The following is a 7465-nucleotide window of genomic DNA, read 5'->3' as shown; positions in this document are numbered from 1 at the left end:
GTTGCAGGGCGAGGTGGGGGAATACCGACCTATTAGTAGGAAAAAAATTGCATAAAAATTCCATTTTGTACCTGAGAGTGTGCACTCTGTGCCCAAAAATAACTACACAATATGGCCCACCTATATGGTATAGTACTCATAAATCCTCAACTCAGAGAATAAGTGTCATATTTTGCACTCTAAAAATTTTTGCGACCTCTGTCTGTGTTCTCATAACGTGGGGAAACACCGGCCGGGGGGTGGGAACCCTCAAAAACTAAATTTCCTATTTTTAGCATTATAATCAGGTTCAATAGACATATGAATAGGTCAAGTTGAACCCACCCAATAAAAATTTCCTGTTTTTAGCATAATGACATTTGATATTGCATCATAATTCACTAAATATCACCTTCAATTTTACACAAAAACACTGTTCCACTTTTTGTTATGCATTTCGAAAATATTCAAAACCTCAAAAATATTTCAAAATATTCATGATTTCACGCATCTGTCTTGCCGGTCGATGTTTCCCTGCATGTCAGTAAAGCTAAATGTCGTAAAGAAACTTGAATAGAAACAATCACACCATATTCACTGACGTGAAACACTATATGAGAAGTGTGAAAACTTACAACAGACATCCAAAAAATTAATTTTCTTACCTGATAAACCTGTTGCTTTCGTGCTGTTCATTGAGATGGTTGCTGTGTTAGTGGTGAGTTTCGGCGCGAAATTTGAAAGAGTTTTCGTACCATAGCATTCGTTTGGTGTTCCCCATCTTCACCCTACCCCTAAAGTTAGTAGGATCCTACTTGAGACAGTCACAAGTTAAGGCAGGCTGTACCAATAGGATAAGGAAAGGTACCCAATATAAAAATTATGAAGTTTCGCCAGATTTCCTGCCAGAGAATTGGCAATACCTAATTCATTACTACCTTTTATAAATGTGATCAGACTGTCTGGTCTCTTCAAGTTCTTAACTGGGAATTGCACAATAGCATTATTTTCTTTCTAGAGTGTTCAGCTGATCAGGTAGAAGAATTAACATGCATAGTTTAGTGACGTTTTTATGTCAGGATTGTAGCAATTGCATTTGGATTTTTACCGACCAACTAGGGAAGCACGTGAGTTGACTGGCATTGATGTGAGAATCACAGGCAACACCTTCCGTAGTACCAGTCCAAGGAATGGCAGAACAGTAGCTAATTTAGCTGCCACAGCTGAATTACTTTTGTCAGCATGAATCTGTTCAGGTGATGATCTCAGTTCTAGTCAATTGGAAATGCAGTTGAAGTGACTGGTCCCACCTACCAAAATGGTCAGTATGGTTACAGCTGCACAGGAATTCCTTAGCTAGAGTTCCTCTGAATTCTTCTCTTCCCAAAATGTATCTGTTCACAGATGCATTGAAGGACACCTGAAAGGTTCATTTGTGTTGGGTGTATCCCCACAGGACAGACCTCTGCATATCAACATTCTGGAAATGCAGGAAGCATTGCTACTCCTTCAAGTTTTCCATTAACAGTTGACAGGCCATTCAGTAGTGCTAATAGGTGACACACAGCTGTAGTGGCAAATGTCAAACAAAAGGGAACTATCTTCTCTCCACTTTACAAGTTGGCATTTGTAGATGCAGGAGTGTATGGTTTGCCACAGCAATGAGCTGTCTGTCAGGGTGGAACAGTCTAGCAGACAAGCTCAGTCGTTCAGGTCAGGTTTTAGGGATGGAGTGGTCCCTATTGCTTTGAATGTAGAAGGATGGTTTGAGGGGGCTGTGCTAAGCTTTACCTGTTTGCTTCCAGGCTGAAGAGAAAGCTTCCGGTATTTTGCTCTCCCATTGTTCCCTGGGGCAGTAATGGGAGCTGTAAAAAAGTCGAGTGGTATCTTGTTAGTTCACCTTCATTGAGACAAGTTCCTGTCAGTCTCCAATGTAAAGCTTTTTTCTGCCACAAGCTGGGTTTCTGACCAAATAGCTTGAATTTCCTGGCTTTAGTGAAGTTCCTTTACATAGGGAGTTTTGAAAAGTCTCATCCCCCTAAGTGGGATGTGCAACTGTCCTTTGTAGCCTAAATCAGGTGCCTTGCAAGTCCTCAGGTAAAGCCTTGACTGATGGTTTAGCGTGCTGAAGTTTCTTCATACCTTGTCTGGTTGTCAGAAATGAGATCTCTTTTTCTGTCTGCCATGAGTTTGTGGTGGAATGTTATAACAAATCAGATCGTGACTGGAGTTTTAAGGGTACATGAAAGGACCTGTGCTTTTGTTATTAGTACTACAGGCAAACATAAGAAGGTGATGTCCATGAACATCCATCCTTGCTGTCTTCATGAGGTCCCCGTGAACTTATGACTCCTCTGAGGAGGTTGTTACTTGCCTTACTCGCACGAGAGCCTGCAATGTCTTGATGTGGAACTGTCCTTGACCTTTCAGTGGGGGGGGGGGGGGGTTCATTTTTCCATGTAATGAGGGCAGGTGCCTATTGCAGGTAGACATCCCTTCCTGCACTCTCCTAGATGACTTCTGTATTGGACCTGCAGTAGCAGCTCGATAGACAAGTACCTCGCTCACTACTCTCATGTAGTGTAAGTGTGAGATATGAATGGAGACTTGATTCCTTTTCTTCACTTACTCATTTCTTGAGCAGCATCTAGGCCAAAGTATCAGCTGGGTCACGCTAGACATGGGTAACTAAACTTCAAGCACCCAACCTCAGCATAGTTCCTAAGATGCCTCTCCCTTCACTCTCATTTGTAATGAGAAGAGGGAATGGGTAGAGAGCTACATTCTGGAGCCATCACTTGGCATTATCCAGAATTAGTGGCCTTCTGACTTGAATTCCCTTATATGGGATTTCATGGTTCTCTTATGTTTTCCTTACTCGAGTGCCGTCTCTCAAGCAGTTTCTTACTCATGCACAGGGCCTTCCTGCTGTCATCCAATATGCCAAACTTAAGAGAGGTTATGGGAATCATAGCATCCCCTGCTTGCTTATGTGACAAAATTTGATAGAATTCAACTCCAGTGAGTTGCCCGAGACAATTTCTCAGAAAAGTATAATATCCATACGAAAGGCAATGGTTTGTTTGTTTGTATGGTGTTTTTACGTTGCATGAAACCAGTGATTTATTCAGCAATGGGACCAACGGCTTTACGTGACTTCCGAACCACATCGAGAGTTAACTTCTATCACCAGATATACACATCTCTCACTCCTCAATGGAATGGCCGAGAATCGAACCAGCGACCACTGAGGTGGGGTGCTAATACCATACTAACCACGCCGCTGAGGCGCTTACGAAAGGCAATGGCTTGTATTTCTGTAGGAACAAATTAAATTAAATCAAACCCACTAATGGCAGATGGTGAGTGAGGGGTATTCCCCTACTCAGCCCTCATGACCACCACTTAACGACATTGTTACCAAGTTTTAACCAACATTCCAGCTCACTTTTAGGATAGTACTCTAAATAAAGGCTCTGAATTTCATACCTACAGAAAGTACAAATTAAAGATTTGCTATAGTTTGTAAATCCAGTGCAGTATAAGTTTGGTTGGTTATACATTACAAATGATTACATAGTTGAAACTAGGAACATGTAATGTTACAGAAGGCTGTTGAACTGTTTTATGATGTGGGATTTTATTAAGAATATAAATCTTAGTTCTAAGCCATTATCATTTATCATGCTCTGACTGGCAAATTGGTAGTTTTAAATTGGTTTGTCACATATTGTTCAGCATGTTGGATAAATACTACACACATTGGGCCTTCCGATATTAAACCTTTGCAATTAACCTAAAACCTAAACAGACTGGTGTGAATTTTATTTATATTCCGTAAGGAATAAAAACTTAGGAAAGTTGTCAACATGTGGTCGGACGAGAAGCGGTGCTTTCAACGTTTCTACTGTTCTTTTTTAATTTGAAAGAATCTTTCATCTGTATTAGATTTTTTTGTTGTGGCAATGGGCATTTAATTTTTGAATCTGGATATCCTGCCGCCCCACATTTATAAGTTACTTTTTAGCCTTCAATATAAGATTCTTCATATTTCTTTCAAGTGTATAGTACATACAGTGGTACTTCGGTTCAAACTTAATTCGTTCAAGGATGCTGTTTGTAACTCGAAAAATTCGCAGCCTGAATCAACTTTCCCAATTTCAAATACATAATGTAAAAACAAATAATTCGTTCAGACCTCAAAAAGACTATTTTCTTTCCATTTTTTTATAGTTTTCTGGCACAAAAGTTATGCTTTACTTCACTGCATCCAACAATATTGCATGTTTGTTCATATTACTATTGTATTATAAAATACAAACAGCAATCAATGATTTGTTTTAGAAATCAGCTGAGGGCAATTGCAACTTTTTGCGAGGTAAGTTTATATAGCGTAAATGAGTTTCATCGACGTTGCCAATGCACACTAATAGTCGTTAGCAGATGAACATTCTTTACTCAGCTTCAGCAGTATATGCCCTTGCCGATCTTTTCCCCATAGCGAATAAAAAATACATCAGTCCTATTCATAGCAACAAGTAATACAATACTATTCCTTTTCAATGTATGAACTATTTTTTCATTAACAGTAAATACTAATTGTAACATTAAAAAGACCGAGTAACAATAAAAAAGAAAAAAAAAATTGGCATTCGGTGCTTCCAATGAACCCTCTCTGGTGATGATAATGCATTCGTGGGTTGAAGCACGATACGTGAACTAGAAAAAAAAATTTCTAACATATGGTTCGTGACCCAATTTGTTCATGAGCCAAGGTACCACCGTACTTGTTTTTTGAGTTTCTGGTTCACTTTTCAGCTGTGTAATTCTGCTAATAATGAAGCTGGTGGTGATAATAAATAAACAGTAGTTTGTTCATTAGCTTTACAAAGTGTACTTAATTCATTTATGAAATGCCCATGGCATCAAGACTGAGAACTAGTTTAAATTCATCCTATGCTAATTGAACATCTTGATTAGCATGAGTCGTAGTTTGATTTCTTTTAGTACTTCCATTGTAGACTGATTTTGCTTAGTACTAGCATAATTTTCTTCAGTGGATGATGTTCTTGTTGCTCAGTCTTGAATTAAGGATTAAGTTACTTTTGACTGTTTAATAGAGGTTGGAGTTCTTCATTCTCCCTTCAGACCCTTTTACATGAGGCTCTTCCTCCCCCTCTACCTTGATGTTTATATAGCTGGGAACAGTATAATTTTATCTGTATTTGTTTTTATTTGTATTTTTGCCTTTGGTGATGCACTTGGTTTGCCTGTATCAAATATTTTTTTATGGTTAATCACTATCAAAAGATCTCATATTAGATATTATTGTTTTCTTTCATGTTCCTCTCCAGTTTCACCCTCCAATTGTGGGGAATTGTGAAGTAAATTTAGGCCACATTTTGGGCCGAGATTTTATTTTGTCTGTTATGGACATCACAGTTGTTTTTCAGTATTTTGAGACAATGGTTACAAGATCTGCTGTATGAACATTTGAGTTTATTTATTGTGTGTGTGCACATTAACTACAGACTCAACACGAGAGGTTTCAGCTCTCTAAAGCCGTCCACATGACCAGACTTTGTCTGCAGAAAACAGCAAGAAATTTGTGTTGCCCGACTTGCTGCTTCTGTCCACCCTGTACATCACATATGGATGTGTAGAACGCTTAAAGCAAATACACCAGACTGGCTGAAGCGAGTACTGCACACTACTGCTTAGCATATGAGTGAAAAAGATTGATGGAAAGAGCCAATGCAAGTGTTGTTATTAAAAACACGCATTGTATATGAAAAGCATAAAAACAATGTTTAAGTAATTACTGTATACTGTGTATATTTATCACTGGAATAAAATTGAACTTGATATCCATGGGATATAATCTTTTTCTATTTTAAATGTTAACTATTAATATCCGTTAGCTATTATATAGACTACTTTTCATCTGTATGTATGGTCATTTCTTATTTGCAATGATGATTTTGTCTTTGATCTTCAAGAATAATTAATCTTAATATTCAGTTTTCACTTATAATATCCATTTTCCTTAATCTTAATATACAGTTTTCACTTATAATATCCATTTCCTTTAAATTTTCTGATAATTACTTATTAGCTTTCCTCACTGGAATGCAATGGGGTAACTTTGTCAAATAGAGAATAGGTGGTCTTAGAGTCCATTCTTTCTTAACTTTGGAAAAGTTTGTTGGTCCCTTCAGACTTCTCTAAAACAGTCACATGACTTACTAGAGCTTTCCTTTTCATGAACCAGCTTTTACACCACTCCCCTTCACCCAATGCTGCTCTTCTTTTTTTCACTCAATAAGGAGCCAAGTGCCATGTGCTTTTTGTTCTGGTTATGAGCCATGCTACAATTGCTGTACTATGCTCACCTTCACCCAGACTTGGTTGTGTTGACAACAGACTTTCTTGTTTACAGATTTTGTCTGCAAATAGACTAAGCCTCCTAGATAAAGTCTGGTAATATGGACGGAGTCCAAGATAATCTTATGTTCATGTTGGGGTACTCTGACACTGAAGTTGTCTATACATTATTGTTGAATACCAGATAGTTTTCAGGTTGATTTTAGATGGTGTTTTCAAACAGCCATGATAAATGACATTTTTGCAGAAAATTTAATACATAATTTTCAAAATTTTAGTGATGGTGCTTTTAATACCCAAAATTTGTGATCAGTTTTTATTCCTTGAAGGTTATCAATATGATCAGGTTGGGTCTAGTGTAAATTTTCCTTTCTTGTTTGATTTGCGCATATTGCTTAAGCGTCTTACACAAGGTGTGTGTATTCGGATTTGAAGTATGTACAGGGGATGATGAAGTGTCCAAATACAGTTGGCCCCTCATATTCATGGGGGATGTGTATGCAACACCCCCCCCCCCCCCCCAAGAATAGTTAACCACCTATCTTGAAAGTTCAAATACAAATGTACCCTCAAAAGTATTATCCTACATCAAATATACCTTAAATTATTATCCTATTACTGTATTAATCTTTGAAATTATATTATCAATTACATTTCAATTATCATCATCAGATCAAGAGAAAGATATTTTTCAGTATCCTTTGCAAGGTATTTACTTGACCACAGAATGGCAGCATCTTCTGCCCTTATAGTCTGTACGTCAAGATATTTGTCATATTTGACAGGTTACACCCACTACCCTTTCCAAACTTTTAAAAAAGATGACAAGAGATAATTTATATTGAACTAAAATCTTACTGATTCACTATATTCTCTTTAATATTAATATTAGTAATTTTCAAATAATATTAATATTTAGATATTAGTAGTATTATTTGAAAATTAGTTTATCATTTATTTATTGTACAAAACAAATAACATACATACATACACATTACTTATGCATGAAAATTCTCTCATCTCGGTAAAAGAGAAACATTTTCATGATTTAATATTATTTAAAATTATTCAACTTAGAATGATTCACAGTACTAATTTTCAA

This window comes from Macrobrachium nipponense, chromosome 39 (genome assembly GCF_015104395.2).
Source record: "Macrobrachium nipponense isolate FS-2020 chromosome 39, ASM1510439v2, whole genome shotgun sequence".
Taxonomy (NCBI): domain Eukaryota; kingdom Metazoa; phylum Arthropoda; class Malacostraca; order Decapoda; family Palaemonidae; genus Macrobrachium; species Macrobrachium nipponense.
This window is presented reverse-complemented; position numbering follows the sequence as displayed.